Source organism: Aptenodytes patagonicus, chromosome Z (assembly GCF_965638725.1).
Source record: "Aptenodytes patagonicus chromosome Z, bAptPat1.pri.cur, whole genome shotgun sequence".
NCBI lineage: Eukaryota > Metazoa > Chordata > Aves > Sphenisciformes > Spheniscidae > Aptenodytes > Aptenodytes patagonicus.
In genome coordinates this window covers 1477881-1495502 of record NC_134982.1, presented here as the reverse complement: position 1 = coordinate 1495502, position 17622 = coordinate 1477881, and the positions used below count along the sequence as shown (strand labels likewise).

Sequence of the window (17622 nt, the reverse complement as noted above, 5' to 3'; positions counted from 1 at the left end):
GATCAGCGCTGTAGTTATTGCTCGTATTGCTTTACTGAGAGGTTTCTACAAGTTCTTGGTCAATTGTTCTCCATTAGCATCAGCTGCCATTACAAAATAAATAAACGTTTTTGAAGCATAAGGCAATCAAGGACCTGATCTTATGCTCAGTCTTTAGGAAAAAAAATCACACTGTAATAGAACGATTTTCATTAGTAACAATATGTATTCTCCCAAGTGGGTTCAGTGTTTTATAAAATGATAAAAGACCTACTTGCACTAGAATTTCAGAAAGAATTTCTATATATTCTGTTGTTGCACAACTACTCTTTAAAACAATACATGGAAAAAAGGAAAAAAAAACGTGGAAAAGGTAAGAAAAAGTTGTGGACACCATGCAAATGGACACATGGCTAACGTTAAGAACCAAAACGTGGCCTTTTTTTCAGTCACATGCAGCAATTTGTCTACATAGTAAACCGTTAGCAGAGCTGATCAAAGCACTCAAAAGCATTTCTCGCTACCCTCCTCTCTGCTAAATGATCTGCAGGACTGAACATAGATGTGGGATCCTGCAAACTCGGATTCGTTCCCACTCTGCCACAAGAATCTGGGGAGGGAGCGGGAGAGGAACGCTGCTCCTCATTTATTGCACATTGCCATATGGAAGACTTTTCAGCTGTTACATAGTTAGGCCTCGCAGCCCCTCTATCTAGCAGTTAAATATTATTCTGTCACTGTTTCCCTTTGTATAGACGGAGAAACCGAAGCTCGGAGAGGCCATGGGCACTGCGCCGGTGCTGCAGTCACATCGAGTCAATGGTGCCAAGGGGATTAGAGGCTGGGGCTCCCCGAATACACTCCTCCGGCACGGAGCCTCCCAGGGCAACAGCTCGGGCTCTCTGCCCCGACTACAAGGGAAAATACAAAGTATGGTCACCCTGGTCCCGGTAATCGGTGACCTGGCCACATTGCGATGCAGAAGGCATTTGGGAGGCGTACGTGCCTGCGGCAGAGGAGGCTGGGCTGCCACCACGGCTCTGAGCTCCCGGGGATGCTCGGGGAAGAGGAGGTCATGTTTACACGTGTGTAACTTGCTCTGAAGATTAACTATGCACTTGGGAATTACCTGTACTTGAAAATAACCCCCAACCTCAAACAGCCAGACAAAAGTAGAGGTAGAGATGGCGCATTTTTGGAAAAAATCAGAAAACGAGGTAAAATCCTTTTGCATTGCCCACCCACGCGCATCATGCTCCGTACCGAGCAATACGGTTTGGTTTTGCTGCTGGGTGCAAGGATGGGTGACACACAGAAAGACGAAGTGGCTGGTCCCAAAGACCTCAAAGAATTAGGGAGGGCGCAGGCAAATTTGAACCCCGTTCTGCCGTCACCCTGGGAGAGCAGCCCGCGTGGAAGGGGAGATGGGCAGGGGAGATGGCAATGGCACGGTGAGAGGTCTGGTCAAGGGGGAGGCCACGAAACCGGGACGCTGCTCAGAAGAAAGAAGGGAGGGCCCTGTGCAAGGCTCTCTTTGAGGATACTGTTCAAAGAAAGAAAAGAATCCAGAATAATAGGTATTTAATGAACACAAAATGCTGCTTGGTGATCCCAGACCCTACCCAGAGAGTCTCCCCACGTCACAGGGAAAATCAGGGCTTGGGCTTCCCAACCACGCAAACGAAGCGCTGCTCCCTCCGCATCCCTGACTGCTGGGGTTGTGTTTCTGACTGGGGTAGCGCTCGTGTTACCCGAGAAGCAAAGATGGAATTAAAAGGGTTTTGTAACACCCGAACGGTTTCTGCTGTCCCAGCTCTGGATGTGCAAGAGCAGCTCAGCTGAGCTGCAGCACAGGAGGGCCTCTAGCACACAGTATGTGTCTTGGTATTTTATCAGTTTTATCTCTACGTTAAGAAATATGGGAGATTATTCCCGAGTCAAAAATCTGTGTCCTGCCACAGAAAGCTTCACCTGATACTCTGCCAGAGCTTTTTTGTTTTATTTGTGTCTCATGACTCATGGTTACCTCTCCTCCTCTACTAAACCACATCATTTCTCTTCCCTTTTGCTGCTTATACTGCGTTGGCCTTTAAACCCTGAGCGCGTTGCAAAATTTTGGACGTCCTTCTCACTTTCCAAGAAATCAGGATCTGAACTTGTTCCTTAAACCCCCTTCCGGCACAGGGGGAGAGGAGCTAAATCCAGCCTGGGACTGGGGCGCAGGTGGGCAGGCTGCAAGGTTTGCCGGAGGTTACTGAAGCACCAGCATGAAAAGCATCAGATCTTTCCTAAGTCTCAGCTCTCTGCCTGCCGTGCCGGACTGGGCTGTAACCAACGTTAGCATTTTTGCTTCTTACAGTCTTCCCTCTCTTTGCATAAAATCGTTTTGTCTCTAGTTCTCCAGGAATATCGCCCGGAGGAGGGAAACTGTCGGGTATCTATCTTTCCTCGGAGATCTTCAAACAAAAGATGTTCTCTGCAACATTTGTCAATTTTCCCATTAAAGACGAAGAATTTAGCTTTCAGAGCGAATTTTAACCCTTTGGCTAGTAACACTGGATTAGATGCGATAGTAACGTAAAAAGCAGTAGACGGTTGTCTGGATTGGGCATCCAGGTGCAGTGCGAGCACCGTACTCCTCTCCTGCACGCTGCGAACGCAGAGGCGTGCTCCTGCATCCTCGGGTGCTGTGCACGGTGCCTCCACGACGGCCACGGTGTGGGTTTACAGTTAGATGGAGCAAAGACTGTGATGACTCTCTGAATAAGGGCACGAGTCGCACTAATGAAGCAACTCCTGAAATGGCGTGTTTGTGTTTGAAGTACCGGGCGCGCGGTGCATAGCCTGCATCGGGACTGAACCGGGGCCAGAGATGTTATTGTACGTGGCATCTGCTAACCGCAGGGTTGAGTTTACTGAATTTGGCCTGGCCTTACAATTTTCTTGCTTTTGTAGATTTGTCCCTTAATGGTATTTGAACATTCTTCTGTGGTTTAATACCAAATTGCACAGTGCGGGAGGCTAAGTAGTGGTAAGTATTAAGCAGTTTATGTTCTTCTGTGATTAGAGAGCAAGTCTGTGAGGTCTTTGGGCACTAGATCCACAACGTTTTATTTTTACTATGTAAAATCCTTCAGGAGAAAAGGGTGTTTGTACCTTTGATTTCATTGGGCTTTCCACAGTGAACAATATATCTTGCAACCTGACCGGTTGGACTAAAGATGTCAGGCTGCTGGGTTTTCTGAAACAAAGGACATGATTTTGTGAGTAGTTAGGGCCATGCAGTGGTTTCACTGTGTATTTTATACTACATCAAATATGCATATTGTTTATTAATATACAAAACGCACGCACTTAAAATACACAGCAAACCAACTGTAAACACATACATATTACAGAAGAAACCTCTCACTGAAATGACATGCTTACACTTTCCCATGAACTTTTCCTTTCAGCAATCCTAATTAATACCCCAAAAGCACACTTTCAATTAAATGAATCCAGATGCTATATTAAAATACGTATTTTTATACCACAGCCGTTCCTAGAAGCCTCTGTCATCCTGCGCTGCACAGGCACCGTGCTGAGCCGGAGCCTGACCTGAAGGGGCTACAGCCTGGATGAACAAAGACAGCCCAAAAAAAAGGCACCCAGAGGTGAAGTCACTTGCCAGAAAACTCTCCATCAGGTAGGCAGCAAGCCTGGGGAGCAAGGTCCAACTTCCCTGGTGCTGTTTCCTAACACTGCACCATATTCCCATCGACTGCTCAAATTCACACTTAAATGCCTAACACATGTTAGTGCCAACTTCTGTAACAAAATGTGGTTATTTGGAAGTCCTCTAAAACTGCTTTTGCTTGAGAAGTAGTTAAAGTATAGCCAGATTAAGAAGGAAATCGACTGCTTGCTGATAAATTCAGTGTAGCTGACTCTTGGGATTTTATCAGGAGTCTTGCAGTATTTCCTCTTCTTTTGGGGTTTTATTTTTTTCTAAAGCCTCAGCTCCAAAAATTCAGTAATTACATAAAAATCTAGATTTCATTAAAAATAGCGGTTTAAGGCCCTCACAGCTGTGGACAAAACCTGAAAGCGTGATCAGAGCGTAGATAGAAGTTCAGAAAAAACCAAGAGGCAAACACAAACCCACTACGTTTATATGTTTCCAAAAGTCTGCTGAATTTTGTGAACTTCTGTCTCAGGAACCCGAGTCCAGATTTTTAACGCGTATCTAGAGGCTGGCATTGGCGTCCAGGTGCTATCCAAGCACGGTGGAAACGCGAACCGACAATCCCCATGAAACCCCTCTGCAACATGGAGCCTGGCGCGAGGGGTGGCTGCGGGCAGGGGCGATGCCGTCCCTCCGAGCGGCTCCCGGCGAGCTCAGCCTGCCGCCGCAGCACCAGGGTGCGGCAGCCACAAACCCGACCTTCCCTGCCCGCCCCCCGCACGATTTTAGGTGAGGCTCGGCACTACGCTAGTGGTGATTTTGGTAGGTATTATTTTTGCACTTGGAACGTCCTTGATTATTTACTGCAGTGGCCACAGCAGAGAAGCCTTCAGCCATGAATTAAGTGCAGCTCATTTCTTCAACCTCAGTAATAAACCACAAAATGTACCTTGCATTTTAAACTCTTCCTCCAAATATCACACGCGAGGAAAATCTGAAGCGATGGCTCATGTCAGAGGCGAAACAATTCAGGAATAGTCTCTCAAATAATACAAGTTGTACTAGAAATTCAGGCGCTGCAGCCCCAAGACTGGCAATGAAGTGGTTAACAGACATATGCTGTATAATTAGGAGATGCATTAATGATTATGAATAGTAAATGACTTGGTGCAAGGAAAAAATCTAGTCAAAAGGGACATGCACCTATCTTACATGTTTATTAGAAACTGTATATAACTAGAGAATTCTGCTATTAAGAATCCTGCATTATTGGTGTAAATACTTCCAAGGGTACATCAAATTGTAATCTTTCATACGACATCCATCAAACCAGGCTGGAGATTTTGACAAACATTAAACACAGTAAGGAGGCAATTATGTATGCATGATTTAATCTGCAACTAATTAATATGCAAATTTATTCATATGTTAGTTACTAAATTAAAAATGCAAAGAAGCCCTTATGGTGATTCTCAAAATTTTGCACAAACAGAACATTTAAAATATAAGAAAAAATGAAGTTTTTTGGAAACCTGCGGCATACTTTAAATCTTTGGAAACCTGTTGCACGGAGATGGTTCAAAAATATTTACTTAAATACTGGAGAATGATAAAAGGTGCGTTAATTTTATGTCAGAACGTGGTGGCAGAAAGGTTGAACACGAATCTCTGAAAGTCTTAGGAGATGTGCACTAATTGTCAAACAAACTGTATTCTAGACCGAACTCCCACAGCCTGCAAAAAAATCCAGGCTCGGCACAAACTGGTCATCTTTCTGGCATTTTGCTCCATTTGTGGATGCGTGTGCGCCGAATCCAAGTCTAATTTAACACCAGCCGATACCCCCACATCCTCACTCTGCACTCGGAAGCATTTTGACGGTCAGTGACACAAAACCCCCCTCTGTTTTCACCTGAGTAGGTTTTATGTTTAAGAAATCTTCTGGAAAGATTGAAAATAAGAGGTGTGAGGGAACTAATTGGGTGAAGGCGGACAGGAACTGCCTTTAATTCTTTTCCAGATGCATCTTCAAAGAAAAACAAGGATGCAAACAAGAAGCAGACATTTAGAATATTTCCTGGAGAATTGCTACAGCTATGATTCGGAATAGTTTCTACCCCCTAGTAGGTAAGTAAAGAACAATAGTTAAGTATATATTATACCATTGTTTGCATTTTGAAGATATCTGTTAAGGCATATGTTTAATGTGCCAGCATTTCCTTTCAGTTGTATTCCCAGGCAGAGTTCAGTTATATTCTGAGCTCTGTATGTGGCTCTGAGACTAAGCTGGAGCAGCCAGCCCAGCCAAAAAATGAGGCACAGGTCGAATACCCAGGAAAGCACCGTAAGTACTTCCAGGCTGCTCCCTGGGCCAGTGAACTCTCACCGTTTCCTTTTTTCTTCCTCCTAAAAAATAAAAGCAATCAGCTCTGCTGCAGGCCAGTGCCAGAAGAGGATGTTGGCATCAGCTGCTCCTGCTCCCACCGCCTGGTTTGGCCCCCGGTGCCGAGGCCACGCCGGCGGCAGCGCGCCCGCGGCCCCTCGCCCGGAAAACCCCCGTCCCTGGTGCAGCCCCCAGGAGCTTTGGTCTGAGCCCCCGGGGTGCCGGGTCAGAGCCGGGCGTCCCAGGGAGGCCCTGCCCGGGCACGGGGCTGCGCGGCGCAGCCTTCCCGCAGGGATGGGACCCGGAGGGGACCCTCGAGGCTGGGGCGGGTCCTCGCGAGGGCAGCTTCATCTGCTGGGTGGGACTGCACCCAGTGCTATCACTGAGTGATGTTTCTTGTTATAAAAATGATGAACTACTCGATTTTGATCAATACGGTTGTATGAGCACTTCCTTCTTTTGTGATTCACTGATGCGGAGCACTTTTCGGATGAGGAAAGAGCATCCAAAGATCAAATTTACCCAATTTAAGGGGAAAAAGTCTAGACTGGAATGGAAAATTGCAGCAAAATTGCTTTGAAAATACGAACAGGCTCGGTTGTACATATTTAAATCTACTTTGTTGCACCTTGATAGGTGACTCTTAATTTTTGTTTAGGCCAGAACCAAATGTAAGGCTTTTAAAAGCTTAAACGTACACATTTATGCATTCATTACACAGTGTTAAATCTAATTTGTTCTTTTTACTGTCACAGGAAGCACATGTTTAAAGCAATCTGTTTCCTCATATGAATGCTTTCCTGTCTGTTTGAAAAAAATTGCAACACACTTTACCCCAAGTAACCAAGAGGTGATCATAAATATCCCTAAATAGCATTAAACAGATATGAAAGACATTAACACTTCCAGAATGCCAAAGTAGTATTAAAAAAAATTCTAACAGATGCTCCTAGGTCAAAAAGTGAAATGTGTGTTTCCTGAAAAAACACTCTCATCAGAATCATAAATGAACTGTGAGCGGAGAAATGAGGTGTTGCAGAGCAAACGAGAGGATCTTTTTGGTTAAGGACTCTCGCACACTATTGCCAAAGTGTGGTTGCAATAAAAGAGCCAAAATTAAAGGCGACTTTGCTGAAAACCAATATCCTTTGTACTCCACCAGGTGGCAATGACAACAAGGGAGGGCTGCCGGCTCCGGACCTGCCCCTGCCCGGCCCAGCGCCCGCCGGCCAGCAAGGGCTGGCTCCGCCACACTGGACCGGGACCAAGCGATTTAACTTCGCCTTGTCACTTTGTGGCTTGCATTTGGCAGGGAAAAGATGTTCTCATCTGGAAACGCAGTCAAATCACCTGTAATATGCAAATCTAGCTTAAAATACCAAAGTTACCGAAGCCCCTCTCGCTCCGGAGCAGGGACAGGCGCTTCCCTGCTTGGGGGTCTTGCTGCAGTGCTCGGCGATTCTGCAACACTCGAAGGCTACCAACGGAACAGGTCTTTGAGGCACCTAAAATATTCAAGCCTTTATTATCTGCTGGAAAAGCAGCAAATAAGGGAGCCTTTAAGCCTTTCCTTATTTGCGTCGTAGCGAGGATGGCATTGGTAAAACGCCCACCGCTGAGCCCTCCACGCCCTTAAATATTGTGGGTGGGCTCTGGGTCCGGGAGGGCTCCCGTCCCCGTGGCCAGCTGCGGACCCCCGGGAACCTCCCAGGGCACCTGCGCGCGCCTTTGCAGAGCCAGAGATTAAACCCGTATGCATTACATCCGTACGCATTAAATATGCAGCGCCGACGAACGTGAGCTTGTAACATCTCAGAGCATCGGCACGGCTGAAAGGAGCCCTCCAGGGACTTGAGAAAAGGGTATTCTTGAGGTCTTTCCAGGGATTTCCAGCAGGAGAGTGGGTGACCACAGCCCAGCAGAAGCTCGGTGGGGAGAGCAAGCAGGGCAGGACAGCCCGTCCCGTTCTCCTGGAGGTGCCCGTGGGGCTGAAGCTTTGGGAAGCAAAATGCAACACACGTTTATGGGTCTAAAACTGTGCTGGGGCCACTGCGGTGTCCCCTCTGCTCAGGCGCTGACTTTAACCGCTTGTTTGGCCTGTCGAAAGGCGCTGTATGCCATTGAAAATAAAATAACAATAAAAAAACAACCAGCCATTGTAGGCCTCCTAGGTTTTGTGCCAAGAAACTGTCAGGGGAGCTTTGCTATGCATTTAACAACGTTAATAGTTATTGGAGCTCTTGATGCAATTTTTTTCCTGTATTTTCGCTATGCTGATTTTTTTGCTCATTTACCGCTTCAGTGTAAAGGCAGAGCAAAAATTAATGTTCCTCTGATAAAACACAGAGACTCCGTTAACAAATGTACTCCAGTCAGAGTGCAAGCATATCAATCTTGACGGAGTATCTTAAACTTCCATAGATAACTTCTTCATTAACGTCCTGCTCTCCCCTCCGCACACTGCATCACTCTCCCCACCCTGACCCCATGTCCAATCCGTCCTGAAACGGAAGAAAAACTTAAAGCACATGAGATCAAATAAATAAATCCTCAGCCCCAGAAGCCATCCTTTCCTAAAACCACGTTGGAAAGGCCTGATGCAAGATAGGATTTAAATGCTTATATCTTAAATGCTGAACCGTGCCAACCAGAGATCTGAAGGCGCTGCACTGCTTGTAATGAAGACAATCTACAGATAATATTTAAAGAAAAGCTACAAAATCAAATTACTGTGTAGAGAATTTTTTTTTATCTTTAAATGCCTTTTCCTAACAATTATCCTCAAGTTCAAACAAAAAAATTAAGTGCTGAGTTTTACACTTGAGAAACTCAGCTTAATTCCAAAATTAAAAAGGAATTACAAATTACATAAAGAAAATGATTGAAGGCTGGACATGAACTCGCCATTTATTTTTACATTTATTTACTGAATAAAATGCATTTTATGACTGATCCTTGTAGAAGGGAGTAAAAGGGAAGCCGAGATGCAGGGCTCAGCGGGGTGCAGGCAGGACCGGCTCCCCGGCGCAGCGGCCAGGGCTGCAGCAGCTCCTCCAGCTGCAGGGTCACCGCTGGCAAAAACGCCCATCACTGGTTTTTCTTTTGTTCTACCGGGAACCTTCCAATACCGATGCTCAGTACATGCAAGTAGATAGATTGATGAAAAGTTTAAATGAAAAATGTGTGTCAAGTTTAGCGGGGCAAAAAGACATCAGGCTTAAGCATGCAGGGCACGTTTCATCCCAAAGAACAACCCAAACTCCCCGGGAGCGGGGTCTGCTCCTCAGGTGCCAGCACCACCCGAGCTGCGTTAGAGGAATAAACGCTGCTCTGCCTAAAAAGCAATTTTAAAAGAACTGCCTTAAAAATACTGCTGAGTATCTACTGTGTCTCACTTTGCCTTTTTTGCAGGCACTTAGGAATCATCTGGATTTGTTGGCCAAAACCTTCAGACCATGAAGAATAAGGGCCTTCTGCACTACCTGCAGTACTCTGAAGAGGGAGTCTCTGCTCAAGCTAAACAAAAAACCCCCACTAATCCCACACCTCTGTTACCAGCTGCTAAGAATGGGCCAGAACTATTCAGTACCGGATTTTTTTTTTTTTTTTGAGTCCAAAATAGTTAAACATGCAGAATTGTGTGAATTTTGCAGTAAAGGTTCTACCTTTAAATATAACGTATGGCCAGGGCCTAAGAAAAAGACACATATCGGACCATCCGTTTCAAATTGCTTTTTCATGTTGAAGATACCCTGTGCAATTCATTAAAAACTGAGCCATTTTAATCTGCGTTTTCTCTACCTTTTAATCTATTTTAAAACAACAACAACAACACAGCATTTTGCCTGCAAAATTACCTCTTAGTCCTTCAGATTCGGTGAGCAATTTCAGGTGTGGTTTGTAACAGGCAGTCTTTTAACCGATCACCTCACCAGTAGATTTTATCATTTCCTTGGCTTGACTTCATTTGCCATGTGCTAAAGCTGCATTTCCAAATTTATTTATTTACTTTAAAGCAAAAAGCAGAGCTTTGTTATAACTGAAAAAAAGCAGTGTGGAGTTTAATAAGGTTCTAATTTTAATATGGAAAAACCCCAAATCATAATGCAGTATGATTTACACGGCGGGCCAGAAGGGTGAGGAGGGATGCTAGCCAGGCTGCTTCCCCTGGGGCCACTGGATGAAGGGGATCTTGTCAACCCGATAACGCGGCGAGCGCGACAGCCCCATGGCCGGCGGGAGCCCTGGGCAGCGCCCGGGGAAGGGCGGCCACCGCGTGAATTGGACAAATTACTTGGGGAAAATGTACAGGCTGCTGCGAGGCAGGGGAAAGCCAAGTACCCTACTGCAAGCGTGCTGCAGTGCATTACACAGGTCTAGTCTCACCTCTGCGGGCTCTCAGACCTCAGAAGTCACTGAATAGTACTAAAATATTATGATAAAATTATAATATTAGTTCCTGTCATCACTTCCTTAACCCAGCTCCTACCTCGCTCCCTCTCACTTGACGCAAGTTGTTAGCGGGGTCCCAGTGAGCTGCCTCCAAGTTTTCATCCCCATTTTACCCTGCTGTCCTTGGATGCCTATCTCCAGGAAGGCCAGTTCTGTCCCAAGGAGGCTTCACCCCCTGCCGCTGGTCCTCAAAGCCCCCCAGCCTGGGATCCCCCCTGCCCCAGACAGGCGCCGCACTGCTGCCCCAGTGCCGTTTGGCAGCTGCAGTGCTGCGGCACGTCTCCGGTGGGTGACAATCCACAACCCACCGCTGAAAGCCAGGAAGCTCCAAAGCACCCAACAGGTCCAGTGTGGAGAAATGTCCCCAAAGATGCTGGCAGTAGCAACAACGTCGGCATCCCAGGACTTGCCAATTTTCTGATATGGCAGGTGGCATAGGGAAAGTCGGGGACGTTGTATTTGTTTTGGAAAACTCCCATTTAAGTTGGATGTTTGAAGGGAAATTCATACGGTTGTGTTTTTTCACTTGAGGTAGGAAGTCTGCAAAGTCTGCACAAAAAGCACAAGCAGTGCTTCCTCACCTCCCAGCGAAATTATCAAGGCTTCTCCCATGGAAATCAGAATAAAGCTGTGGAAAAACTCCAGGTGGCATCCCAGTAGTATTCCTCTTTTCTTGATTTTTGGAACCAAGCAGGTGTTTCCTTAGGATGTACAACCGAGTCATACATTTCCTTATCTGTCTGGCCAGCAAGGTCAGAGCTGCTGCGCTTGTAAATACACACAACAGCGAGTGCAAATAGACGTCTCCAGTCTACGAGGGGACACCTTAAATTAAGATGAAAGAAAGAGGCTCTTGCCATTAAAACTGAGGCTCGGGAGATTTTACCTGCTGATTCGTCAACAAAATCAATTAATTTTTCAGTTCCTCTCGTCTCTTTTAACACAAGTGAGACGATATTTGACTTCTCCCACTCTTTATTCTGGCTGTAAAATCTTCCCCACAAGACCTCTCTCATCATCTACATTCAAAATAATGTGCAGCACCAGTCCAGGCCGCGGTTGCAATCCCGCTCCTTGGTACAGCCCAGCTCCTACTGCCAGACCCCGTTCCTTCACCCCAAGCCCACTTGCATCTGTTTGACGAATGAAGAGTGAAGTAAGTGCCATGGCCAGAGATGAAGCCCCTGGCAGAGGAGGGAGCTGAGCCCCGAGCCCCCTTCCCAAGCAGGAGGTCACCCGTCTTCCCCAAGGGCTCCTACAGAGGCAGCTTCCAAGGAGATGGTTCAACCTGAGGAGCCATCACCTCCTCCTCTTTCCTCCATTTTTAAGCTTTTTATTTATCTTAAAGCTGTTGGTTCTATTTAAATTAACCTTGGAAACCAGAAAGATGTGACCGTGATCGCTGGCTGAAGCCATGGTCTCTGTCACACTGAACGGCTACGCCAGGGCTGGGCCACGACTCCTTTTACAGCCACGGCTTTTGCTCTCTTTCCATTTCGCTGCAGCCGGTTTCAGGGACGAGGGATGCTTGGGGACACTCCATCTCTGCTCAAGGACACATGAGGAAACACAGGGTGAACCACCTCAGTCAAGAGAGAGGTGTGAATGTAGGGCAGGGTCGTGGTGGGAGAGCCCGGACCCACCGAGCATCGCCCTGCTGCTGCCCCCGTGGTGGCCGGCACGCGGGATTCAGAGAAACCGGCACTTCTCGGTACAGCTGGATGTACAGCTCTGAAACGAGAACTGCGTCATCGCCTGCTCAGGGTTTACCATCGGCAGGGTGCAAGCTGGAGTAATTCCGCCACCGTCCTCCCATTTCGCTAGAAACCGACAGGACCTCTTACTATAACGCGAACCCCGCGCCCCTTAAAGTGTCCTAAAACCAGCTCTGCATTTAGCTCTGCTGTGCATCGCTGGTGATGGAGCTATGGCAGCAAAACCTGTGGTTTACAGCTGCAACTTCACCCCAGACCATGCAGTTACATCGCTGAGCTCCTTTAGCTGCTCCTGCAGCAGAGGAGGCAGACTGGAGAGGCTGTTTCCACAAGGCTGCTAAACTGTGGGTGCTGCTGACACCCCCCAGCACTAGGACATGGGGACAACCCCGCAGCTGACACCAGCGCCTCTGACCCCGCACCCAGCTGCACCAGCCCCACAGAGCGTGGCATTTTTGGTCCTCCCTGGGAGGGGGCTGCGAGGAGAGGCGCGTGGTCGGGGATTCGGGACAGGCTGAAAGCTGCATTTATCAGCACGGGTTGAGAGCCTGAACGTCTCTCTCCAGGGGCAGAGCAGGACGTGGGATTTCAGTTTGGATTATAGCTCCCGGGTCTGCCATAAACGGGGATCTAACAACGGCAATCATCCACTCTTTCCCATGGAGCTAAGGGAGCAGGAGGCCTCGGTGCGGTCATAAAGGAAAGAGTGTCCAAGGAGAAGGAAAATGGAAAATGAATATATATTGTACCATAACGACCGTACTTGATAGCACGTTTACTAGATGATAATCATACCAAAAGAAAAAGCACTGGCGATGGAGGAAATGCATGAGCTGAGCAATTTATTACATCCAGTCGTGCCACTGGAAAGCTTGGCCACAAAGAAACTTGAGATGCAGAAAGCCTGCAGACGGCCTTTGCTGGGCTCACGCACCCAACTTCATTCTCAGAGGCAAAAAGCCTGCCTTGGCCACGCAGGGGGCTCAAAGGCAAGGTCATCACTTGTGTTCCTCTGAGCTGCTCCCGCTTCTGTCCCACTAACCCCTCCTTCTGCTGAAACATGCAGTCCTGCTCCAAGAAAGCCAAAGCAGCACTCGGACCATGCCCGCAGATGACCAGCATCATAAGCTCTCCGTGAAGGCTTCATTTCTGAGCTTTCTTTTCGTCCTCAATATATTGCTTTGTATTACAGGTGCTACCTGTCGGAAATCAACGCCTGGGCAGACACCACTTCCCTGCCGCAGTGCCACTGTGGTGGACTTACTTAAGTCAGGATGATATAAGTTCCTGTAAAAACACCACTCAAACATGACCTCTACAACCTAAGCCCTTCCCTCTTTGCTCACTTTTTCCCCCAAAGACTTCCCATTCCATACCCTGTTCCTTCACAGACACTTCCAGCCATACGTACCAGCGCAGCTTGCTCATTCCTGACTCTTACTGGTCAAGATAAGAAAGGCAGAAAATGTCACATCACTTGGCAAACGCTTAACGTAAAAGGTCAGATGTGATTAAACCATCAGCAGCTAAAATGGATGAAGGCTTCACGTTAAAGATTAAAAGAACAGCAAAGCCTTAGGATGAAGTTAAGGGTGAGGAGGTGATTGTACAGAGGAGCCACCCGCCGCATTGCACGATGCTGGGTGACGGCAGCATCTGACACTTGTAAAGAACATTGCACCAAGTGACTGCAAAGCCTCTCATAAAGTAGCTGTTACCATTAGTCGGTAAAGGCAGCCCTGGCCTGCAGGTCCAAACAACGTTCACGTGCCCTCGAGGTCGGTGCTATATAAATGCCCAGGTCAAACCTCGTCTGTGGGTAGGTGCCTACCGACCGCACCAGCCTGGGGGCAAAACGTGACCGTGTCATAGCTCGGTAAAGTTGCATTGGCACTCAACAAGGAAAAACAAGTTTTAACAGAAAAAACTCATTTTTGCCGATATAGTCATGCCCGTATCTCACCTTCAGTTGGCTCAGTCCAAAATACCCTGACCCTCACCACACCGCTGGAGTCAGAGCAGAGCTTAAGGCGGAAAGCTCCAGTATGAAATGGTCCCAGTAAAACCCCTCGCCCCAAAGAGACTACATAGAGTCTGTTAAGTCCAAGGAAGTACGTTAGCTTGCGTTACTTCACGGGCTGGAGCCCAGGACACGGAGAGACCGTGCGTGCCCAGGGAGCAGGCAGAGCTGGGGGGACCTGTCCCCCCGTCCCACTGCCTGCAAGGGCAGATCACACTATGGGTGTGCAGACACGTTCAGGTTACGAAACCTGAAATTAGGGTGATCTCCTGAAACCTCAGAGATGGGAAAAGCTCCAGAAAGGACACTGTGAGCGTGTTGGGCAAAGCCAACCTTAACACGCACCACGAAAGAGCACCCCGAGTCCCCGCGGTGGTCAGACAGGCACCAGGGCACGCGGGGAACGGGCTGCTTTGGCAGGGGACACAGCCACCCCCAACTCAAGTCTTCGTTCAGACCAAGCTTTTGGAGTTCAACCTTCCGGTTCCAGCTCAGCTCCAGGCCTGCCTCCAGTTTATAACTGCTGTGATGAGCTGTGGCTGAGACCGGCCGCGGGGGTCCGGCACGGGCAGGACGGTCACAGCCTGGCCTGGGATGCACCCCACCCCACCCCACCCCCCCGAGCACCCCTGGAAGAGTCTCACCTTCTCGACTCCGAATTTAGTTCAAATCTTCATTATTTTTTAAACCCTGATTGTTTCCACGGTTTAATTTACTTTGTTTTCCAAACTCGTAGCCATTTCTTATAATAAAGGGGAGCTGATACAACATATTTATTACCATTTATCATTGAAATTTTTATAAGACTACTTATGAATTAATCAACAATAACTGCTTTTACAAACGCTGCTGCATTAATCTCCATATCCGCTGCATAAATCACATTGAGAACAAGTTAATATACATATTTGAAGAGAAATACAGCAATATTTCCACCCTATCAACTAAGTATATTATAATCTAGTTAGTCAACTTATAAATGCATATACTTCATTCAGCATCATAAATCCTGGCAGTTCAGTGCGACACGATCCATAACCTAAATATAATCTGACCTTTTATAAGGTATTTGTTCTATTTGAGACACACAGGTGCCTTTTCTAAAGCAGCACAATTTAAATGAAATGTATGATTCATGATATACGAAGACAACAAGACCCAAATACCTATCTGTATGTTCACTTAAAAAAGGCCGTCTTTCCTTCAGAAGCATACTACTCTTGTATTCACATTACTGGACTTGTATTTTAATTTACTTATTCTTGGAGGACGGAGCTATGGGCAATTAAAATATTCAGGAATACCTTTTTATATTTTATTTTCTAATAAATTGTACAGGTCATTAAAATCTGAAGTATTTAAAGTGCATATTCTACTTTGAGATAATTTGGCTTAAAAATAAAAATACTGTTAAAATAGTTGAGAGTATTGAGCTGTAGAAGTATTTCTGTTCTGTACAACAACTGTATTCACAAAAAATTAAAGGAAGCACACATTTGAGACTAATCTGCGACAAACATAAATTGCCTTTCATTCTTTCGAAGCAAGAAGCAATCCATAAAAAACTTTTGCAGCAGTTACAAATCCCTGCACGCTGACATTTCCAACAGAAACGCTGCCACCCTTCCCCACGCAGCGAGGGCAGATAGCGGGTACCATTTTACTGAAAGTATCTTTTATAACACGGACACAAAAATATGCATGTAGATGTCCCGAGATGGTCACCTGTCCACAGAGCAGTATTTTAAATGATACAAAATGCAGGTTTGGGGTGGGGTTCCCCCCCACACACACCCCGCAAATGACTGAACAAAAACCCGGCACAACTCCTGAGCTACCACAAATAACTGCTGAACTCGCTGCCGGCTGGTGCCAGGCGCATGCAGAACAGGGCGCTGCATCCTCCAGCGTGGTGCCTCGCAGCGTGCCGGCGGCTCTGCGGCACAGAGGTGCTCTGCGGTGCCACAGCACGCTCGGCTCCGCTCAGTATTACCCCTGCTACGCACTGCCTTGCCTCCACCTCTAAAGGGCTGGGAGGGATTTATCATGTGAAGTTGTCAGAAAAACTATTAAAAGCTAAAGTTTCACCTAAGTTAAATCCACCTCTAACTTCAAGCATAATAGTACTCATAAAAACCTTTGGGGAGGATATTAGCTATTGCTGTAAAGGCGTCCAATAAAAACCAAAACCAAAAAACACATAGTGAAATAAATTTAAAATACATGTGTGGAAACTTATTTTTAATTAAAAAAAAATATTATTATTACTTTACTGGAAACTTGCATTTGAGAATTTCCATATTTCAACATCGTACAAAAAAGATGTATGTTTGTGCTTGTTTAACATTATAAAGATTACAATAATCCGTGCGATTAAGTTAGGATGCTCATATGTGTTTTTCTCTTTCAGGTTAAAATTTTATTATTTATAAAGTGACCAGTAATGAAACTACTGTTTAGCACAGTCACTACAATAACTGCAGCTTTAAAAGTATGCTAGTTTGCAAACTGCAAATTTACGTGGATTTATGGTAAAAACACAAAACCCATCTGAGAGTAACACGCCAATTCGTTATATATTCCGCAAGATTGATTGCCACTCAGCTCCTCCTAATAACCAGATCTAGAGATAAAACAAATAGAGTTATCAGGTATGAAAGGAAGCTCTCCCCTCTTGAGTGGTTTGTTTTCTCTTTGCAGATATTTATACGAAAATATGTATTATGTATTTTTAAAGTAATGGTGGAGAAAAAATTAGAATAAAAATACTAGAATAAAACGCATTCTTGAGCCATACTACTCTTTATGCTGTATTTACTGAAATGTCGTATGATTTCTTTTAAAACTGCTATTTTATATATATTTTAATGGATTTAAAAGTAAGCGCTCTCAAAAGATGTAATGCACCTTGGTACAGCTTTTTCAGGAAAAAACCCACAAAGATTTTACGCAATGATGGAAAAATGAAAACTAATAGAATAATTATTTGGATCACGAAACAAAGGACTTCACCAAACCAAAGAGAAACACCAACTTCTGACTGCACGATGCAAAGATTTCACCATAAACACTGAAAAACGTGATGCCGGATGGCATCTGTAACCCTCCTTACGACGAGGTAGCAGGAATAGCCTTTAAAATATCGGGGGAAACCCTGGGTAATTACCAGCTCTGTCGTTATTGCTCGAGCAACCCACAATGCCTCTGGCAGCAGCTGGATCCCAGCGGTTGACACCTGGGCTCACCCCCAGCCAGCTCCTGCTGCAGGTACCATAGCTCAGAGACCTCACGGGAAAATGAAGATGTTTGCCCCGCAACCCGGGCTGAGACCCATGGAAATGTCTCATAAATCCTCTCCGCACATCTCTTTGAACATGCGAACCCATAAATCATCATCAGCCCGACA

The 17622-nt window shown here is 46.2% G+C and overlaps 1 protein-coding gene across 1 annotated transcript in view; it reads right to left on the bottom strand.

Moving 5' to 3' along the window:
- LOC143172469 (transcription factor 4-like) overlaps window positions 1–17622 on the bottom strand; it is a 242469-nt gene that overhangs the window by 76487 nt on the left and 148360 nt on the right. The gene's annotated exons all lie outside the window — the stretch shown is intronic.